Source organism: Takifugu rubripes, chromosome 8 (genome assembly GCF_901000725.2).
Source record: "Takifugu rubripes chromosome 8, fTakRub1.2, whole genome shotgun sequence".
Classification (NCBI taxonomy): Eukaryota; Metazoa; Chordata; class Actinopteri; order Tetraodontiformes; family Tetraodontidae; genus Takifugu; species Takifugu rubripes.
In genome coordinates this window covers 16,621,246-16,643,125 of record NC_042292.1, presented here as the reverse complement: position 1 = coordinate 16,643,125, position 21,880 = coordinate 16,621,246, and the positions used below count along the sequence as shown (strand labels likewise).

General features: G+C 51.6%; 1 long non-coding RNA gene across 1 annotated transcript; it reads right to left on the bottom strand.

The window, feature by feature from the left end:
- Window positions 1-575: 575 nt before the first annotated feature.
- LOC115250813 (uncharacterized) lies at window positions 576-21,232 on the bottom strand. Its single transcript, XR_003889394.1, has 3 exons — window positions 21,004-21,232; window positions 936-1,125; window positions 576-676 (listed from the first exon to the last, which is right to left on the bottom strand). It is a non-coding gene; the product is annotated as an uncharacterized lncRNA (long non-coding RNA).
- Window positions 21,233-21,880: the final 648 nt, after the last annotated feature.

Here is a 21,880-nt window from a genome sequence, read left to right as displayed (position 1 = left end):
CTATTAATGTATCTCTATGATCTCTACCTGTCCTCCCCCTCTCCTCTCTCTCCACCCAGCCCCCCCATCAGCAGGAGGGTCCCCCTACATGAGCCTGGTCCTGCTCAAGGTTTCTTCCTGTTAAAGGGGAGTTTTTCCTGCCACTGTTGCTTGTTGGGGTTTTGATTGGAACAGACGCTATATAATAAAGATTGATTTGACATCTCATCGAGCCAGTCCAAACATGGGTGCCAGGACCAGGTGGACTGGGAGGATGGTGGTCCCGAGGATCAATCATGGGTCCAGCAACAACGAGGGTCGTGTCCATCATGTTTTGGATACTTGTGTTTTCAAAATGTGTCCTGTTTCCAATAGATTTAGGATGAAGCATCTTCACTGCTGGAGTTTATTTTCCTCCACATATAAATGTAATTATAAGAGAAGAGAGGAGAGGAGAGGAGAGGAGAGGAGAGGAGAGGAGAGGAGAGGAGAGGAGAGGAGAAGAGGGGGGAGGAGAGGAGAGAGGAGGGGAGAAGAGAGGAGAGGAGAGGAGAGGAGAGGGGGGAGGAGAGGAGAGGGGGGGGGAGGGGAGGGGAGGGGAGGGGAGAGGACAGCCCCCCCCCCCCTCCCCTACAGCCACATCCCAGTCTGGACTCAGCAGCTGGACTTCCTCCTCTCCATTGACCCCTGAACAGTCCTGAAAGACCAGAGCAGCATCACCACCTCAGCCTGCACTGATACAGCAGATCACATTAAAGTAATCAGATCACATTAAAGTAATCTGATTACAGTAACACCGTCTGAACCATTTCCAGTCTTAGCATTAGCTGTGCTAAAATGGGAGCTAACTGGAGTAAATCCAGCAACACTGTCCTTTCACACTGAATGACAATAATCAAGAACATCCCACCCCCCAGATCAACCACCACTGTTCATTCGCCACTTCCTGGTCTTACCAGAGTCCGTGTTGAGGGGCTGGCGGATCCCTTTTCCAGGCAGGTGGGTCTTCTTGATCCGCACTTAGTCTGGTTCTTCACCCAGGACCAGTTTGCCAGAGGGACCCGACCAGGGATAAAGAGCCCCCGACAACATTGTTCCCAGGATGGCGATGAGGTGGCGGTTCAGAGGGAACGTGAGAAACAAACCCTGAAGAAGAGAGAAGAACTCACAAGACTGGAGGTGTTTGGAGATGAGACGGGACCTCAAACGTCCCCCCTCCCTAACCCTGACCCCCCTCCCTAACCCTAACCCTAACCCCCCTCCCTAACCCTAACCCTAACCCCCTCCCTAACCCTAACCCTGACCCCCCTCCCTGGTGTGGACGGACAATAACCTTTAATACTTAAAGACTTTCGCTCAACTCTTATCAAAAAGCTAATTGTTTGGTAATTACTCAGGTCTCTGACCTCCACATTGTTTTCCAGTCTGCCTGGGGGTGGGGGGGTGGGGGGGGGGGTAACTGGATGAGCCTGTTCCCACAGAAATCAATTACACCTGTCAATGGGCATCGATCTCAAGCCCTGAATCGACCGCACCGTTGAGGGATTAGAGGCACTGCGGGGAGGGAGGGGGCGGTGGGGGGGTCGCTGCAGCGGCATCTGAGAGAGCCCCGACCAGAACCTCCACCACCGCCCTCCTTTGGATCTTCCCGGCTGCCTCTGAAAGGAGCCGTTTGTTCTCTGATCTTCACAAACCCCTCCCCCCCCCCCCCCCCCCCCCCCCCCCCCCCCCCCCCCCCCCCCCCCAGCACCTTTGAAGTGGAGTTCCCTCTTCATCCCGGCAGCGTTTAGCCGGGTGTTACCGCAGACGCTGAACCACACATGCTAACGGTTAGCGGCTCCACACACCTGCTGATGAACGTCGCGTCCAGAAGCCCTGAGGGCGTTTTTCTGGAAGCTCGTCAAATTACACCGTTTGACGCACGGACTCTCGTCCTGTCCGGTTGCTTCTCCCAAAATAACACTTAGCAAGCTTCCGCTACTACAAAACTCCCAAAATGGATGCTATCAATTAGCCACCGCATGGCTTAGCCTCGGCGTCGACGCCAAGGTTACGCCGATGCCTCATTATGCAGAGAATTCCCTCTTGTTCCGAGCTCCGACGCTGTGCCGCTCATTCCCTCTAATCAACCACACCTGGCGCCACACCTGCCATCCCTCGCCACCGTCTCCGTGAATCCGGAACACGAGCTCGCAGCCTCTGGGTGGCTGATTCAGCGCCGTCATTCCGGTCAAGGACGCCGAGCCGCGCTGAGGCGCCTACCCCCGCGTGTTCGTCTCTAACGAGCTTCATTTTTCATTTTCATTTAGCCTAAAATCAGAGCGCGAGCAGTCTGGGGCAAATTAACCTCGGCTAACGCGCTGATGAATTCCATTACAACGGCGGCGCCGCGCGGAGGAGATTTCAGGAAGAAACGGGGTGTATTCCGACACCACAGACCGGTTTTTCCCGACCAGCTCTGCTCCCGGACCTCCTGGACGAGGCGACTCTATCGGAGCGAAGGTACGACGCGAGTTAGCGGCTAAAGAGGCCTTTGGGAGACGGAGGGGAGGAATAACGAGCGCCGCGTCCCGCCGAGATGGGAGAATGAGAAACGCTCCTCCTCTCGGCCCTTGACATCCCAGAAGTGAGTGCCGCTGTTTTGAAAGGAGAATTTCCTGCCCGGCGCCCTCATCCGCAGGTCCAGAAGCTCCGGCGAGGATGAATAATGCGGCGCCGTGGCCCCGCCGGCGACCCGGCAGACGCCATCATTAATGTATCATCTCCCCGGACAGGCGGGAGATCGGGAATGCTGGATCGTACTGTGAGGAGGACAAAAACGTCCTTACGGCGCCGCTTCTTTGTGTCGGAACGCGGAGCGCCATTGTTTGGCGCCGCACGTGGGGGCGGCGGCGGCGGCGGCGGCTTTGAAGCGCCCAATGTCACGCAGATACGGCAAAGTCAAGATTTGGGATTCTCCCTTTTCCAATTTCGCGAGGCGGTGATGCGTGGCGGCGGCGGCGAGAGCTCGGAGGCGTTCAGGCTGGTGCTGACACAGGCGCCCGGGTTCTGACCCACATCGGCGGGTCGTCTCGTCTCGTGTCCTGATGGTTAAAACAGTGGCGTTAAAATCAGAGATCCCGTAACCACGACGCCCTCCGGCCGGAACGTCGGGATTACGTCTCCATTTACATCCCACGATATAAAACTTTAACGTCCAGAACCAGAAACGAGGCTCCGCCCCCGGTAAATAAAGCAGAACTTTGACGACCATCTGCCTCGACCCGTTGAGGTCCAGGAGACCGTCCCGCCGCCAGACTAATGGACCGCGTCCACTGGGATACAGGCAGCAGCACTTTAGCTCGACGACATCCCAGAACGCTCAATTATCATCTGCTAAACTAGCCCAGCACCGTTCTTTGATCCTTTTATGTGGCTGCTGGACGACAAAGGACAGCGAGACACCTGGTCCACAGCCCCGACGTTAAAAAGCTCTTGATCCTCGTTTGGGGTTAATTAAACCTGCAGAATTCCAGAGATTCCAGAGCCAGGACTGAAGAGGACGCGAGCTGGAGGTCGCCGGGACCTCGCTGCTACGGGGCCACGCGGTAGAGGCGTGGCCGATCCAGGTAGCTGCTAGATGAGTGCCCCCCCCCCACACACACACACACGGAGACGCTCCGCTCCTTCTGGAACATCGGCACCGGAATCATGTCGGATGAGCGGCTGCACGGGACCTTTTCGCTTGCTGCCAGCTTGTTTAGCAAGGTGACCTTAAACTAGCCTGGCGACCGTCCCGACACCCGGGAATCTCACGGTGGGGGGGGGGTTCGGTGGCAGCCGTCCTCGCCGGCGTTGCCAAGGAAAAGGGGGAGGAAAAGCGCCGGCGTGCTCAGACTGCGGAAACAATGGAACAAAACACCTGAGTGATGGAGCAAAATGACACCTCCGGTTTTAATCCGGGCTTTAGCAGGCGGAGGATAGCGGCGGCGGCTACGCTAGCTCCGGAAATCAGAGGCCTCCGATATATAATCTTCAAATAGAAGACAGATGGGTGCAATTTCAGGTGTCATGTTCAGTTATATCTCTGCATATTAACAATCCCGAAGTTCCAGAAACTTTAAAAATGTCTTTGTGTGACGCAGCCTCCTCGTATTAAATTAGCACGCGCGACAGCGGCGGCGCCGCGCGACTCTTCTCACCTGCAGATCAAGTGGCGCCTCTCATTAGCGCCCAGCCCAAGAATGTAAAAACGAAGTGACGTTCCGCAGAGAGGAAGCCATTATCTTAAGCTAATAGGTGGCTTCTTACATTCCCCAGTATCTTCAGGCGCGCAGCCGTAGCTATCGCTAGGACGGGAACTTGAAAGCGAGCCTCTGGGACGTGGAGCTGATCGGCGTATCGCCTCACATCAAGAACCTTTGCCCCCAAGGGTGCTGTGTTTCCCCTCCAACACAAAGGTCCTTTGTGTTCCCGGTTAACACGCCGCGTATCTTCGATGTAGGCGCCGCGACGGTAATTGCAGTTAGCTTAAGTTCGGCGCTTTGAGGTTATTTCTGTCGGAGAGACGTAGCGTTCCTACTACGTCGCTAACGCCGTAATTAGATAGAGGACACCACAAAGCAAATAAAGCTAACAAATATGTGACAAATTAGTGCCTCTCCCCCATTTGTGCTATTGAACATTTGCTATTTAGCATCGCTACAGGTCTGAGAGTTCTCCTGTAGCGATGCTAAATCCTCCATCAGCAGCAATTACAGCTTTGGAATTCCCTCTTACAAGTTATTGTCACTGGTTTTGGTTACGCGCTAAGGCAATTACAGCTTTGGAATTCCCTCTGGTTACGCGCTAAGCTTGGCGTCACCATCCGGGATTGACCTTTAGGTGTTTTCCCCATCCACCCAACGGCGGCGCCGAGCGCACGCCGCGTAAAGGCCGCGGCGAAGGCAAAGACGACCCTGGACAGCTCAGGACAAACAAGAGCCCCCAAACTCCCGACAAACAGACGTCCCAGCTGAGTTCAGGTGCACCTCACATTTACGGCCTAAACGGCACGTTAGCATAGCGTGAACTGGAGCAGTAACTGCACTGGCGTTAGCATTTTCCTCCTCTGGCGTTAGCATTTTCCTCTTTTACAGTGCGTGAGGTAGTTTGGATGGTTTGGATCAAAGGGTGGAGGAAGAGAGAATTAGAGAGGATTTGCCGACGTTTTTTTTTTTTTTTTTACTTTAGCGAGGGCTGAGCGCATCGGCGGTGCGGCAAAGTGCCTCCGTGGTTGTTGTCTTAATTACAGTTAATAAACAAATTCTGCCTGACGCAGCGGAGAAGCTAATCGAATTATTCGTGGAGAGTTTTGTTCGCGGAGAACGAGGTGAAACAACTGAGCGATCGCTGTCGGAAAACGTCGCTCCGGGAAACCCTGGACCCCCAACGTTCTTCCTCCTGATCACACCTTGGTTAGCCAGAACTAGCTGGTTAGCCAGCTTTACAGGATTACAAAAGCAACTTTAACTACACCCTCCTTTTTATCTCACACTGCTATGCTAACAGGGCTAGCTGCTAATGTAATGCTTCACATTTCTTGTATTACACGTTTTGCGGTTTATTTTTAACCTTTAATATTGGGCGCAAATTGCTTTTCTTTTAAAAAAAAAAACGCGGCGTGATTTGTGCTAAAGCTGTGTACGTGCTAAAGCTATGGACATGCTAAAGGTGTGAGATGTGTGCTTAATCTATGTTAATATTAAAAGCCTGATAAATGCGCTAACGTTCCGGAAACGCGGCTGCAGATGATTAATACCGTTTTATTTATGGACGCTGAATTATCGCCTCGCGTTGATTAAAGCGCCGGCAGATGAAAAGATTCACCTCCTGCTCCTATTTATTTTTTCCCTTTCTCCTCCCGTGCGCATTTATCCTGGTTTCATGAACCATTTTAACAAAAGAAGAAAGGCTAACATCAATAGCGTTGCGTGATGTAGCGACCGCTACGCATCCTGCCACGAACTGAGGTGGATCGAAATGCATCGGAGGCTAACACTCTTTTCTTAGCATTTATATATGCTAATACCCATTAAAAACTACAATATAGCATGCACAGATTTTTCATTAGCACATATGCTAACGTGGCAGGCGATGCAAGTAGCTTGTAGCTCAAAAACACAAATTATCGTTACAGTTCTACCAACATATCGCACCCTTTCCTGTGGATTTCTACCAGAAAAATTTCTCGTCTGATGTTAAAATGTGCTAACGTGCGCTTACAAAAGCTTCTTTGTGAGAATTATAGCCTCGAGTTAGCTTTATGACAACTGTTGCTCAGCGTGCAGCGACTCCGCTGACATACTTCACACTCATTTACACCTGACTGGGATGTATTTTGTGAACGCCGACACCTTTAACGTATGACTTCCATACCCCAAGCGTGATAGCGACCGCTAATTTAAAGTTGTCACATTATTTTAAGCTTCTCTGATTTGTTGCCGTTTTTGATCGGGAGGCGCAAACTATCAGCGTGTCGTTAGCGCTCCGACGGAGCCTTTAATCCAGACGACGGGACGGCTGTCAGACTCCTCATACGTTTTTGACGTGACGACCGACAAAACTAGCATAACTAGCATAACTGCGGCTAATTCTCTGTGTCTCCTCGAAATGTGATCGAGATTAAAAATAAAATAAAAATAAAAAAACAGTTCGACGCCTTCATGAACTCCTCAGAAAATCCGCCGCCGTACCGCTGAGAGTTGTAGTTTCCGCGCCACCCTATGGCGCCGGCAAACGTGCAACTTTAGCCAAAATATGAGCGACTTCAATAGCGAAGCCACCAAAGGTAAAGTTCAGGGAGGGGACGCTCCACCGTGGGGTGAGGAGTCGTCTTCAAATACCCCACCTGATGGGCGTCGATATGGCGCTACAAGACGGGCGAGACGCCACATTTAGCGATGCCGAATTGACCCGACTGGGCGAGGACACGGGGCCACATCAGCAGCCTCGTTTCACCTTCAGTTAGCAAGACGCAGGAACGCTGGGACGAGCCGCCGAATCGGCCGGAGATGGATCACGCCGCGCTGAAAGGACGGGAGAAAAAGTGAGCGGAATACGTATCGACTGCCTCCGTTCAGGTGGCGTTTGCATCGCGGCGGCTAATTGCGGCGTGACCGGTCTGTCCCTGCGACGCCGGCCAGCCGTGATGGATAACGATGTAGCGCCGGTTAATTAGCTGCGCGGCTGTAAACGCGTCTTCAGCGGTAATTATGATAACTGGAATATCCGCCAAAATGCCAGAGATGCTAATATGAGGAGCGGCATTAGCTGAACAACTCCGGAGTCTGTTGTTGAGCGAGCAGGTGATTGCTGATGCACCTGTGTCTGACTGTGTCAGCAAGGATGCTCATTGACAAGTCCTGCTGTATTATTAAATATCTGTTCGGGTAAATCTGGAAGCTTAAGCTAAGCTAACAGACACCGACGCTCCAGCTCCGACAACCTTAACCCCAAAACTGCTGGAAGACGACAATTCACACTATTATTGAAACACACGATGAAGCAACTTGTTTCTGTGAGCGCTGATTTAGCATACTTAGCATGACATGAGTTTTTATGTTAGCCCGACAGCTAGCATCACCACGGTAGCCTCGTTGTTCGGACCGAACTCTGACTGTTTAAAGCTAGCCGATGTAAGCCCGGCACACGCACCTGAGATTTAAATGTTCTCGTCCTCCTAGTCAAAGAGGAGCGTTAGCTACCGACAAATATTTGGCATTAAAGGTCAACGTTGAGCGATCCCACCAGTCCGTTCCTCTCATTCATCTCGACCTTCCCGTCGTCGCGCGTCCGCGCTAAAAGGTCGCGGCAGATCTCGGCAGTTCGGGGATTTTGTCCAGAGACGGTCTGAGCGGTGATTTATCAGGAGCCTCCTTATTAATTTTTCAGCCTTAAATTACTGTCATGAATCATGCTAATGCTAACTGGGCCCTTCTCGACCGCTGCCGACCTCCCGACTCTCTCATTTGCTAATGCTTCCGAGTCGCCGTCGCGCTCCGACGCGCCGACCCGGGAGGCGGGTTGATGTGTTTTCGAAGGTTACTAAAATCGACAGGAAGGACGCGACATTAGCCGTTTTCCTGGCACAAGGACGCTAACAGTCGGGTCCTCCGGGCCGTGTGGCAGGTGGCCGGTTTGATTTATTGATCCGTCCTGGTGTTGGTGGAAGTTTGAGAACTATTTCCGACATTCCGGGACAGTTTTTTGTTTGTTCCAGGAACATTCTGACATCTGGATAACGTTTATTTCTCCTCTAGTTTGTTTTGGAATTGTTGCAGAACTCCAAACCTTGCTAATTAGCTCATTTTAGCCAACGACTAGCCTTCCCTAGCGTCACTTCCCACTCCTTCACCTTCGCTCCTTTTCTGCTAACCGTTAGCATCCCCTGAAGCATCAGTGGGTCCTAAAGCCGATCCCAATGCTCCTCCGGCAACAGGTTTGCCGAGGAAGGATTGCGCCCGGATACGAGTCCCCCAATCTCGCTGTTCCGCGGCGGTCGTTACTCCCCGGCCTCTTCCGTCACCTTAATTTCCGCCGCTGATGATTGGATCGGCCGTCCTTGACCTTTCCGAGCGAGTCTTCCACCCGCGGCGGAGCGAAAAAAGAGAAAGGAGCCGGGATATCGGGGCCGTAAAGACACAAAAGGTTGTTGTGGCGTAAAACTTCCTCACGCCGAGGGTTTGCTAACGGTGGCGACGCCTGGATTTCCCGCTCTTTCATCCGTCATGTGAAGATATCCGGGTTTAATGGCGGCTGCTCCCAGCCAACGACATTTAACCAGCTTCCATTATTAGAACCGTTTCACTCTCTGATTTATCTCTTCATCCCCCCCTTATTTTTTCGCCCACCTCGCCGATTCCTCCCGCGGCCGATCGAAAGCGGTGAATCTCGGTCCGCCGCCTTGTCAGGTGTTGTAATCCACTCGGCCGGGCGATTCATCAGCGGCCGCACTCGGCGCTCCGGCTGCTTCATCCGTCTCTGCGGTGCCATAAAAATCAATTGATTTGGCCTGAAAAGTGCGAAATCCGGGTTCTTATTATTTCTGCCCCATAAAAAAAAAGGTTCCGGAACACAAACGTCCCTCCCGACGAGCCGTAAAGCAGCCGTCAACGGTTAGGGGACCGATGCTAATCTCCAAGCTAGGCTCAAGGTCCGATATTTGCTTTACAATTAACGGTTGTTTTTACACTGCGCTAAAACCAGGGCTATGCTAGCCATAAACGTAACCGCCGAGGTGCTGCTAGAAGAAGATGTTTGTTAGCATCATCGTGGAGGATCGTCACGAGGAGGAACCGGAGAATCCGCGATCCTGGTTGCTTCCTCATTAAGGCGTGACCTTCACGTTTTCCTGACAAGGCCTGAGCGTTTACGAAAAAAAAAAAAAGCTAATTGCGTTGTTCTAATCTCGTCACAACTCTGACTCGGTCCTCAATCACCCAAAATGTCAACGAATTAAGCGCTAGCTAGGTCGTACCGCTGGCAAGGTTTTCCGGGAAAACGCTCAGATCAAAGGGGCTCAGGGGTTAGTGGCAACGATCAGCAGAGCCGGTGGGAAGAGAGGAAACAGCAGTCGGAATTCCTGTTTGGAAAACTAGGAAAGCGGAGCAGCAATAAAGAGGAACCTCACGTTACTTCCGCCGTCCGGGAGGTGGGAATTGAGGCAATTCCCCGAAAACTCATTCTCGGCTTTATTTTAGCACCTTTTGTACATCTAACGCCTCTTTCTTTGATGTCATTTTCAAAGTGAAGCAACTTTTTATATTATCCGAGGAAAAGGTGGGAAAAACAACACTTTTTTCCTCACGTCAAACCAAGTTTCCACCATATAAATGCAAATTGTCCCTAACTTGTTTTGACGACTCCGTGCATAGCGCGCAGCGATATTATGCTAATTAAGCATCGGAGAGGGCGTCGAGCTCGGCGGCGCGTACGCTCCTAATTCACCCGGAAAACAAACACCTCGGATATGCGCTCGTGTCCATCCGTCGCCTAAATTTCCTTCACCGGTCGCGTTATGACGCAACAATGGGCGCCGCTCTGGTCCTCGCCACCGGATCTGCGACGACGTCCATGATTCTCTTTGATGACAGGGAAGACATCAAAGCCCAGAAGAAGTCCTGCCCGGTGGCACCATCTGGATGCGCTCCATGTCCCTCTCCTCCTCCAGACGGCGCTCCTCTTCCCCACCCCCACGGCGCTCCGGAGCAGCGGAGCCGTCAACGGCGAGAGGAGAAAACAAAGATTTGGTTCAGCGGCTCCGATCTCGACTTTCATCTGCAAGGTCGCAAACGTTTGGATTTTACAAGAGCCCGGAGCGAGCCGAGGGCCCGCTGACCCTCTACGGAAGGGTCCCCACGGAACGGGATTCACGGAATCGAGCTAGCGCTCATCCTGTCCGCTCGTCTGATACCGGGTTTTCCTGCCAGTTTCCCCCGGCTGGGAGGACGTGCAGCTCCCACCAGGAGGCCCCGGAATCAACGCGGAATTCACTCTATTCGTCTTTTTAAGCTGGAAGTCAGCCGACAACTGCTAGCTCGGATTGTTAATCCTTCCCCCCCTTCCCCTTCCCGATCGATAATCCTCAGTTGAGCTAAGAATTCCACGGACGAGCGCGGCGTTCGGGTTTGCTCTCGTCCTCCCGCGGAGAAACTCCTCACTGGGAAGATGAACTTGAGGAAAAACGGGAAACTCAGCTGGAATCTCCAGTTTCAAGTCGGAGCAGCGGCAGCGTTTCCGCGAGCTAGCTTCCCGTTTTAGCGGCGTGAAGCCTTTTCCAGGCAGGTGGCTTCATTTGGTCCACGCTCCAAACGGCGCCGGCGTCTCGGGTGACGAACAACGCCGCACCCCGCAGGCTCCGCCGAGCGCCGGTACAATTAGCCGCGCGGCGACGCTCCGGCTCCCGTGTCGTCATTGATCATCTCGGCATGAAACCGGCTGTGCTCTCCAAACATGTCAGGAAGTTTTTCCTCAATTTTCGCACAAACAGGAAGAATGAGTTTGTTCCTTTGTGAGGAAGAGCAGACCTTTCTGCGAGACGCTCTCCTCTTTTAGCATTTTTAATTAGCCCTATTTGGCTTTGCTGCTAGCACGTTCTCAAACATTCCAGTTGATTTTTCGGAACGCTGAGGCCACATTTCCCGATTTGGAATCGTTCAAAAGGACGCGGGAGCACCTGTGAACAGTTAAAATGCTAATTTCCCTTTGACATTAATCAGACGTTAGCATTGCCACCGCAAGGGTCGTTATTAGCCTTGCAGCTGCTAGCGTGAGAGACTTTGCTCCAAAGCTACGCTACGCTTCACCTGCTAACCTTTTACACCAACACACCAGTCATGAGGTGAAAAAACGCGACACCCGCCGGAGCTGCTCCTTTTTCTTTTTTTTTTTCTTCTTTTTCCCGAAAAGCCGAAAATCTGCCCGTGAAGCGTTTGGGAAGTTGAGCCCTGGCGACAGCACAGGCGCTAATCTTCGCCTCGCAACAAAGAAAACGGACAGACGGTTTCTGATCCAGACGGAGAAACGCCGCAGGCTTTTACAGGCAGATGAAAAAGGGAAATGGAATGAATTCAAAGCAACGGTAGCACAGGCGCGGCGGCGCTCTCATGCTACTGTAGCGCCGCGCGAGCAGAGACGGAATGAAGCAGCGGGGATAAAATACTCGGACCTGGTTCTCATTTCCTCGGCAGGCGTCGGCACAGACGGAATAACAGCATCCGTGTTTCAATTTTAACTTTATTTAGACCTTCCGGGCTTCGGTAGCGAGCACCTCTGTACGCAGGTTAGCATACTTCTAATGCTTAACCCCCGCTCTCATGCTAAAGCTACAAAGAAATTACGAAAAACAGGTGAAGACGTTGGTGGGTGGCCTTTTTCCTCTAAGCTAACAGCTAACGGACATACGTTGACCTTTGGCCTTTTGAGTGCGATTCCAAAAACAGATAAACACGTGCGCGCTGACCGTGCACGCTAATAGAAGAAGGGTTTATTTACCCTCTGATGGTTTAGAGGCGGCGGCGTCACGCCGCTGCCATTTTATCAGGGATTACATGTTTTTATCCAAAATATTCCGCTGTATAAAAGCCGTTCTGGGAAAGCAATAATCTTCCATCTCCCCCCCCACCGTCTTCTTCCTGGCAGTAATTTGGTCCGCGGCTAACAGGCGCTTACATTAGCAGATTAATACATTATTCATTCACTTTTTCTTCTTCTGCATTGTAGCGACACGCTCACACACCCCAGATATCGCCTGTTGGAATCCGAGTGGGAGAGCATTTTTTTTTTTAAAAAGCTCGGGTGAAGGAAAGACGGAAGAAAAAGCAATTCCCAAAACAGCCGCGTGCATATTTACGTATGTTAGCCGATATTTACGCATCACGACAAAAGGAACCCCCAGCTCTCCGTGACGGCATCACGCGGCTACATACCAAGATGCTAATCCATGACTTCAGCTGAGTTCGTGCTAATCGATAACATATCATTGGCTAAATTATAGTGCATGTGATCTGGGGCTATCATTATGCTAAAAACGCTAGCAATAATGACATTTACCACCTCTCGGGAATTCCCTGCACAAGCCGGACAGTTCATTACAGCATTTTAATTTTAGCCGACAGCATGCTAACATGCTACCAGGCTTTTAAGGAAAGTGAAAATGATAAATCAAAATGCTGCCCCCCGGTGGCTGAACGTGCGTCCAGGCGGCTGCAGGGACACGATCTGCCGCCGCCCGAGAGGGATGAAACGGAAAGAGATTATTGTCTCTTACAGCAAATCATTCGGAGATTGATCCCTCGCTTTCAAAGCTGCTAGCGTTTGCAAACGTGCTCCTCTTTATTTCACTCTTTCATCAGCGCACACTTGCGGCGGCAGCGGCGGCGCGCTAACGGCGTAGCGCTGAGGTGTAATTGGCTGATCGGCCGCGCTGATTGAATCGGAACATTGTCCTTTTTTGTACTGCCGGTTGATGCTAACATGAGCATGAAGAAGTGCGGGAAGGTTCTGCTGACGCAGCCGTGGCGTCCCGGCGGTGGGGGGGAGGGGCGGGAATGATAAACTCGTTTAGCCGCTTCACTCCATTGATCACAGCGGTGAAGGATGGGGAACGATGCAAACCGGGAACGCTGTTTCCTCGCGCGCGGGTCGATAAATCTCCATCTAAACAATCGCGGGAAAACAGCCGAAAGCTGAACTGCCGTCCACCGAAAAGCAGCTTTGATTCGGGCGGCAACGTGGCGGCGAGGGAAGGAACACGGGCGGCAATAACAAACGCCGGAGGGCGCCGACGCTACCGTCAGCCAACCTCGGCTGGTCGCCCCGGGGCCGGGACGCTCCTCACGCCAATTTAGACTCCGTGTTTGGGAAAGGAAATGGCGTCAATACGCCTGCCAGGACGCGGTGATGGAGCGTATCCTCGGTTAGCTCGTGGTCTCGGTTAGCTCGTGGTCTCGGTTAGCTCGTGGTCCTGAGGGTTGTTGTGTTTTGCTTCCTCACAGAAAACAATCATGTCGCTGTTGAGATTGTCACATTTTCACCTCTGCTGAGCAGCAATGCTAATAAGCTAAAAGTTAGCGGCTCACGGTCTCGGGGCCAATTCTGAGGTTTACCGGGGTTAGCGTGTTCACCGGGGCGATAATGTGTCACTGCTTCGGCAACACTTCCTATTCCAAAGAAGAGCGCCAACGAGGCTAACGTTGCAACTTTTTAGCAGTTGCTTGAAGTGCGTTCGGTTGCAGGTTGCTAGCGAGCGTTGAAGTGCATCATGCCAGACCTAGCAAGGCACATCTAGCTTGCTAGCTCACATTCACACTGACAGATCGCGACGAGAGTGTCATCATTAGCTTCACGGGTGAGGCCTGTTTATTATGGGCTGTCCGAGCTAAAACATCGTCATAATTGCCTTTTCCTGCCTGATGATTAAACAGCCGGCAGCTCCCGTTGACTCTTCAATGGAAAAGTGGACTCAGCATCGGAATTCAAGGAGCGGAAGCAACTTTTCCTCTGCCTGACATCATGTTATTTTCCCCCAGACGGCATGTTGGGAATAGAACAATGCCGACCTCAGCGTTTCCGCCACAACGTTCCGCCGTTCCGTTTTTAGCATTCCGGGGCTATTAAAAAAAAACAACGTTGCTGTCACCTGTCTTATTAGCACGCAGGTGAGACGAGCATTCGCAGGAAGAACCAGTCAGCAACAAAACCGTTGGGATCAACTGGTAATACGGGAAAAACAGGAAGAGTGAGTCATTACCAAAAAAAAGTCAAGTCCAGCAAAAACAAGCTATCAAAGCACGAGCCGCTGACCAGCAACAGCGAAAGCTAACGCGCTAGCGCGTTGCTCTTAGGACAACAACGCCGCGAGCGGAAAAGGATCAAGGGAGGGAGTTAAAAGGCGAATCCGGATTGTGCTTTTCCACTCGATGGGGCTAAATTATGGAAAATCAGCTTACATTAATCCCGCCACTCGCTGACGTGGGATTGTCCCAGGCGACTCCACGCCATTGTGCACTTTTAAAAAAACCATGCGCTTGTTAGCGAGATGGCTCGGAAACGCGCAGATGAACGCGACTTCATGACCGTGAGCGGGTTTCCGGCCTTTGTCTTCCGAATAGATTCAGCATGGGCAGGAAAAAAAAGGCTCAAAGGAGAGGAGCTAGTGGGTTAGCCGCAGGTTAGCCGCGGCCTGACCGGTGGTGAACGGACAATGGGTATCGCTAAAATCTATTCATGAAAACTGTGCGTGTCAGAATGTTGAGCTTCCACGGCTACGGTTAGCAACTCTACTGGCTTAGCTAGTAGCTACCACTACTGGGATTCTGCTATCCCAAATATGCCCGTCTGAGCTGAAACCGGGACTCAAATTGGTCCCGACGATAAACGCCGCTGAGCGTCACACAGCTAACATGTTTCATCGACCTGATAAGAGAAGCTGCTGCGGAGAAAAAGCTCTTAAAACACCTCCAGACGATCTCGTGGACACACGGTCCCCAACCGTGCTAAGCTAATTAAAGAAGGAAGGTTTAGGAGCAGTTAGCATGGGATTTCAGCTGTTTGGGAGAGGAAGAGGGATTTCCAGAGGGCGCGCCGTCTGTTCCTCCGAATTCCGCAGGTTCACGCTTGACATTGCGGTTCTGACCTTCGTCTGGATTTTGCGGCGGCGCAGGTGAACAGCCCTCCGCGGCTAATGTTATGAGCGGTGATGGCGTCTTGATTAGAGCGGTAATCACGGTTCGTTTGAGGCGTCCGCCGGCGCAGGTGCCGGCGTTGAGGATGATGAGAGCCGACGGCGGCGGCGACGGCGATAATGACGAGCTCGGCGCGAGCAGCTGTGGAGCCGCTCCTGACGGGAAGGCCGGGAATCGCATTAGCGGGAAGCCGCGACGTGCCGCGGGATAGCGCGTTGGGATAGCATTCCACGCACGCTAACGCAGGCGCCTCTGAGGAGTCAAAGGTCACCTTTGATGGGTTAGCGCGGTGTATTTGCTGTGATTGACAGCTAAAGTCGGGTGGCAGATTTACGGGCTTCAGATGTCGGCGCCAGAGCAGCTCCCGACTCTTCTGGGCTCAGCGAGCGGCTACGTGCTATCTCCTCCCCCCTCGCTAACACCCTCCTCCTCGCCTTTGACACGTCTCCTTTCCGATTTCCACCTTATCCGTGTTCTTTATACTTGCTATTTTCAGCTTCAGACGTGCGCACGAACACACCAGGTCAGTAAGGACGGAGCGTGTCACCTGCTAAATGGCGGCTATTTGCCCTTCGAGCCGCCGGTCACCTTCAGCCGGGCAGGAACTCCTTGAATCATCCAGAACCTGCTTCTTTTCCTTTCGCCTTTTCCAACGGCGCCGCTTTGGTTTCACGCCAGCTCGCGCTTCCTCCAGCCTCCCGACACATTACCCCGAAGTGTAAAACGTTAGCGCTAGCAGCATATGTTCCCAGCGCTACCTCCGCGCCCACATTATACCAGGAACCAAGAAGCGGGTTGCCGGGCCGGGCTGGTTTTTCAGACGCCTCATGAATTGGGGATTCGGCTCGAGCGGACGGAAGCGGATCTTCCTCGTCTCAAACCGCTGAAGCTCTTTTCGACAACAGAACAGCGGAGCTGGAAGAGCCTCGGAGCAAAGCGCCGCTCGATAGCCGCCGCGTTTGACCCGGACATCCGACCCCCACACGGTCCCGTGTGCCGGCAAATGAAGCGTCGGCGCTCTCGGCTCTGATCCTGACAGCCTCTGACAGCCGAAGCCTCTCCTCTCTCTGAGGTGAGCCCTGGCGGCGATATGGCGCGTGCATGAGCGCAGGCGTGGCGAGGCCCGCCTGACTGCGCTAAATAGACCCACAGAGGGTAATGATGGGATGTCTGGGGGCGGGGGGGAGTGCCCCTCCCTCACCTGTTGGAATGCAGCCTAAAAACGTAGCTCCGTTAGCTACGTTGCTGCGTTAGCTATGTCGCTGCGTTAGCTATCCTGGAGAATTCACCTTGGCTTCATTTCTCTATGAAAGAGTTCCGGTTCAGTCTGGAAGGATCGAAGCACAACTGTGGACTTCTGGAACTCGTGGAAAATTGCTCCTCTTCCGTTCCGTCGGGACGCCAGGTGTCGCTGCGGCGCGGTTTTCCCCGCTTCCGTACACGTTCACAGAGGGATTAAAGAAGAAAAAAAGTGCGGGTTGTTTCAACATCGATGATCCATCCTGATCAGGCGGCGCCGCCTTTACCGGCCGCTTCCAGACAGATGATCATCAATCCACCGAGGTGAGGCAATCACGTCTCCGGAAGACAGATGGCTCCGCTAAGGTGTTCCATAATTTAATATCCCCCTCGTCCGTCATCTGCGCCCCCCCCCCCCCCCATTCGCCTCCGTCAGGCCGCCAAAGTCACGGCGAGTTCTTTAAAACCTATTAAATTCCAACACGTCATGAAACTAATTCGCCGACCGGCGTGTGAATCACATGACGGATCCCTCCCCAGGCTTACCTTTGACACGTAGCAGCGTAATGCATTAAAATTAGCCTCCGGTTCCTTAAATTATCCAAACGGGCGGCAGGTTTTTTTCGCCCTCCGTAAGGAATCGGTGCTCTGGTAGCAGTGAAGCTAAAGGAGCTACAGTAAAAGGGTTGGGGGCGCTTTACCGCCGCTAGCTGTCACAGCCTGCCGTTAGCGGCCGGTTGCGAAGGTGGCAAACTGACGGCTCAGGAGGCGGGACTTAAGTGTGAGGTATTACGAGGTGACATAGCATTAGCGTGTTAGTGCACTTAATAATGTTCCTTCACAAATTCATGCGTGGAATTTGAATTAATTCCATTTTGAATACCTGCCATTTATTATTAAGCCCGTTTCCAATGAATATTTTACTCTCTAATCTCATTAACGCAGTAAAAACGTTGAGACTTTCCTCGCCACAACAGGTCCTCCTCGCGTTTATCGGACCATTTCTGATCAAAAAGTCGTTTAGTTCCAACCGGAGTTTAGGGCTCAGACGCATCTCAGTGCCAGAGGACCACAGGTGCAACGTCACATGATCAACTGCTGAACCACATACATGTAAATTTACAGTATGCTAACAGGATGACACATTCAAGTTAGCTTATTTTTTCTGTCAACACAGACACAGCGACGCAATCGGAGGAAATGGGAGTGGAAAACATCAGATCTGACAAATATCTACCGCTAGCATCGTTGACGACAAACATGAGCGAAAATGGATCGTAGCCAACATGCTAATACGTGCGGGCCGACCGACCTGACTCCTCCATCAAATCAGCCATTTTTTTCCGGCTGACTCAGGGGGGATCCGGAGCACTAAAACACCAGCGGACGCCTCACGCTGTCCCCGTCCCGCCGGGCTAATTCTGTCGCTACGTTTCATTCTTCTTTAGCGGCAGCTGCCTGAACCTCAGAGGCGCCATTCCTCAAGCTGCCTTTGTTGTCTCGTCAGTGTCAACGCTTTGAAGCCAAACTTTAAGGTGCACACTTTTTTGTAACTCTTTATTAAATTATTTGTCCATCTCAGTCGAATGTGATTTTTTTTTTTTTTTTTTTTTTTTTTAAATCAAAACTTTTCCATCAACTCAACCGAGAAGTCGAGTTACTCTTTCAATTATTCCCGACTCGACAGATCTCCCCGACAAATCTGCCGTTACATCTATCAGACTGGAAATAATTTGATGTCAATCACTTTTTATTTGTTGCGTGGCGGTGGGTAGCCGTGGCAGAGATGATCCAACGTGACAGACTCTTTTTTGGGGGGGAGAAAGGAAACAGAAAGAGAGGAAATGAGAAAAGGTTGCGATTCGGTGCCTTTATTCTGTCCCTCAAACTAATTGGACTAGCCCGGCTAGCACTTTACACGGCTCAACAGTTTGTTGGAGCTGACAGCGGGAAGTTTCTGCATCCAATCGCATTCGGGCGCCGCTCTGCGTGTCAATAATGCATCTGGATGGTGGAATTTAGCCAAACGGGAACCAGCGCGTGCTCAACCGGACAGACAGTGCGACGCCGCTGCCGGTTTGTTAGCAAACGGAGAAATTCCAACTGATCTCCAGCACGTGTGGCATCAAAGCTGCAACCATTCAAACATCCTGCGAACATTGACTTGCGGTCCCACATCAGTTTGTTGCCGCGACAGCGGCCGTCCAATGATGCGGCGATGCAGTGGCCTAAACGGGTCTATATTAGCTCTCCAATCAAGCGGTGGTGGCCGTTGTCACAGCAACCGTATCCGAGAGGCCAGAGAGAGCAACTTGGTTGGGGAAATCTTTGAAAAGGGTTTTGACTCGCAGTCAGGAGGCGCCGGCAGGTCTCCACGGCCAGGGATCATTGTGTCCCGGCCCACACACGGGCCACGAGCCTCGCGTTTGACACCACTTCCGTTACAATGAGAAAGTTTGTTTTCATTTTTAAATTGGAGCCGATTTTTGAAAGCCTAACTCCAAAGATTCCTGGATCTGGGACACACGGTTTAACATCAGCTGCTCCGTCTCGTTTCCGTGCTCACATTTCAATTCTTTTGACAAACTTCAGCCCCTCTGGAGGGTTTTCCCACCCCCGTTTATTTTATTACCGCACGCGGTAACTAACCCCATGAAGGCTGACAAAGATCCGGCGCACATCGAGGCGACAGAAGACGCCAACAGAACTTCCCGGATTCCTCAGTCTCACGTGACCTGATGCAACGACGGGAAAGCGCCCCATTTGAGCCGAAGCTGGTAATTTGTTTGTAATACAGAGCGCCGTCTGGATTTTACGCATAAAGGCAGCGGGGGAAAGGAACGCCACCGTGGCTCTGGAAGTACAATGATTTAGGCAGCGAAACTAGTTCTCACTCAAGCTCGCAAACTGTTAGCATCAGGCTAATCGACAAGTGGCAAGGACAAACTCCGCTAAACAGGGAAAAACGTAAAGACGGCACTTTACCGTACAAAGGTCGGGAAGTCTGAGCGCTAAACTAAAGCTACCCTGAGGAGGCTCGTCTGCCTCGCAGCTCTTGAATAAACATCATTCTCAGCGTTTTTGGGGCTAAGACTCGCCGCCGTCGCCTGACTCCTCGAACCTAAATCTTCTCCTCCTCCTCCTCCTCTTCCTCACCTCTTCCGATAGGCTTCTGTCGTCTTTTGTCGCAGTCGCGAGGAAAACATCACCTCCAGCCTCGTCTTTCAAATGTCAGGGCGAACGCTCACAAACTCGACGGGAAAATCTCTCAACGTTTTGATAAACACGAGGGTTCGTGTGAGGTTGGAACGCCACCCAGCCGGAGGGCAAACACGCTATCCTTGATTAAGTTGTTTCTTTTTTTACCCCCCGCTGGGAAAACTCTTCCAGGCGCCTGCTGGAGAAATTTGTTCACAGAATCGTTTGTGCCTGAATAATTTGTTTTTGTCTTCCAAAGATTCACAAACGTCTCCACGGGTCGGAGGCAAAAAGGTCGGTTGCGAAATAAAAACAGGAGGGGAATAATTACAGTGTTGAACGTAGCCGTGGCTAAAGGCTAACGTGGCCCAGTGTCACCAGCACAGTTAAAGTGTTTCCAAATGTTATCGGACAGATAAAGATAATTAGAAATGCAATCCAGCGTGCAACATTCGCAGTTAGGGGATGTCGATAGCCGGAATACGCTGTATCCGATTTATTCCCCCGAGGCGGCCGAGGGTGGAAAATAAATGTTGATTCATTAAAATTGGAAAACTGCACCCGGAGAGCTGCTACGCTGTCCTTACAGGGGCCCCACGTGCTTTTGATTGCATTCTGCTCGTATTTGGGCGAAATTATTCTCCACGAAATTAGAAAAAAAAAAAAAAAAAAAAAACGGAATCATTTGGCCACAAAACAAATTACATTCCTTCATTATGAATCGTTTAAGTGAACGGGGCGTTTTTCCGTGAACTAACCAGGAAGCCTGGCAGAGAATTCAAGTCATTGCGGATGGAAATGAAAACAACCTCCGAGTATTTAGGATTTTAATCAGGCGCATCGTTAAGTTTACCGAAGCTCGTCGGGTTTTACATTAAGGATTCGGTGCACGTGAAGGCAGCACGATGGCTTCCAGAGCAGAATTTTGGGGGGGTTCCGCCCACGGAATCAGGGAATACGGAACGAAACCGCAACTTGGGTCAACAAAGTTGCACGGAAAACTTTAAATGCAGATCTTCTGCCGACGTGTCTGTTTTTTTTCTGCTCGCGAAGGTCTGCGCGATACAGGTGATCACGGTCGTAGCGCTGAAATCAACGGAATCGATGCTGATTATCCGATGATTGTTACGTTTCCGGTCCGCCAGTGAAGGAGCTCCTGTTTATTGAAGATATGCTAATTTGGAGAAGATCGCAGTTTTCTCGTTTTCATCTCATTCGAAGGTGTGAAGCGGAAATTTCAGCGTCTACCGACTTTGCACGCACGCGCCGCGGTCACCACATGCACAGCAGCGTGCACGTGTTTCTCATCTCAAACCTACTTATAACATTTACGCCGCGTGCACGACTTTTTGACCAACACAGACTCGCCTGCGTCACCACTCACCTGCACAGCCGAGCGTTAGCCATGCTGGCTAATGCTAGCATGACTCCCGTAGCATCAAAGGTGCGACTGATATAATTATGGTCTGTTTTCAAATACCTGCCCGACTCTCCGGTTCCGTAATGGGAGCCGAGTCTGGGCGTCCCGGCGGGAAAGGAACAATAGCTATCTTCATTAATTATGACTTAATGAAATACAAACTCGCCCCAGGTGCCGCGTGACTGACAGGCCGTCTAACAACAGAGGAGAGTCGCCTCAGACGTGGCCGAGCTCGGCAGAACAACGTTCGCCTCTAATTGCCAATTTAGCACCTGCTCAACAATCGGGATTCTTCTCTCCGCGTCTGCGCGGGAATCAGCCGCAGCTTTGGATTAATTTCTTAAAAGCCTTTAAAAAAAAAGCGTTGGGCTTGCAAATAAAGCAGCCAGGTGGGGGGATGGGGGGGGTTCAGGACGGGGGGCCGCAAGCGGTAAAGTGGAGTGGAGTAAATTTGCTTAGCAGGTACTTCTGACGGAGTCAGATCAGTCTTGCGCTGCGGGTTCATCTAAATCCCCCTCTCCATTTTTTCCCTGAGCTTGGAATTCTGTCATTCACAGCAGCTTCATTTTTCCCGCAGACGTGCATTAGCGGATACTATAAATACTTCCCGCGTGACGTCAAGGCGGCCTTTTCTGCCTCTTTCTGAACCGGCGCTTTTATTAAAGCAACAATTGGCGAACGCGTAGCCGCAATTTCCTGATATGTTCGTGCATGTGGCTTTTCAACGACAAATTAGCCAAATTAACCGCGATGGGGGGAAATCGAGTACTTATCGGCCTTTTACAAAAACTACAAAGCCGGGGAAAAAAATTGAATCCCTATTTTTATGCAATTTTTTCCC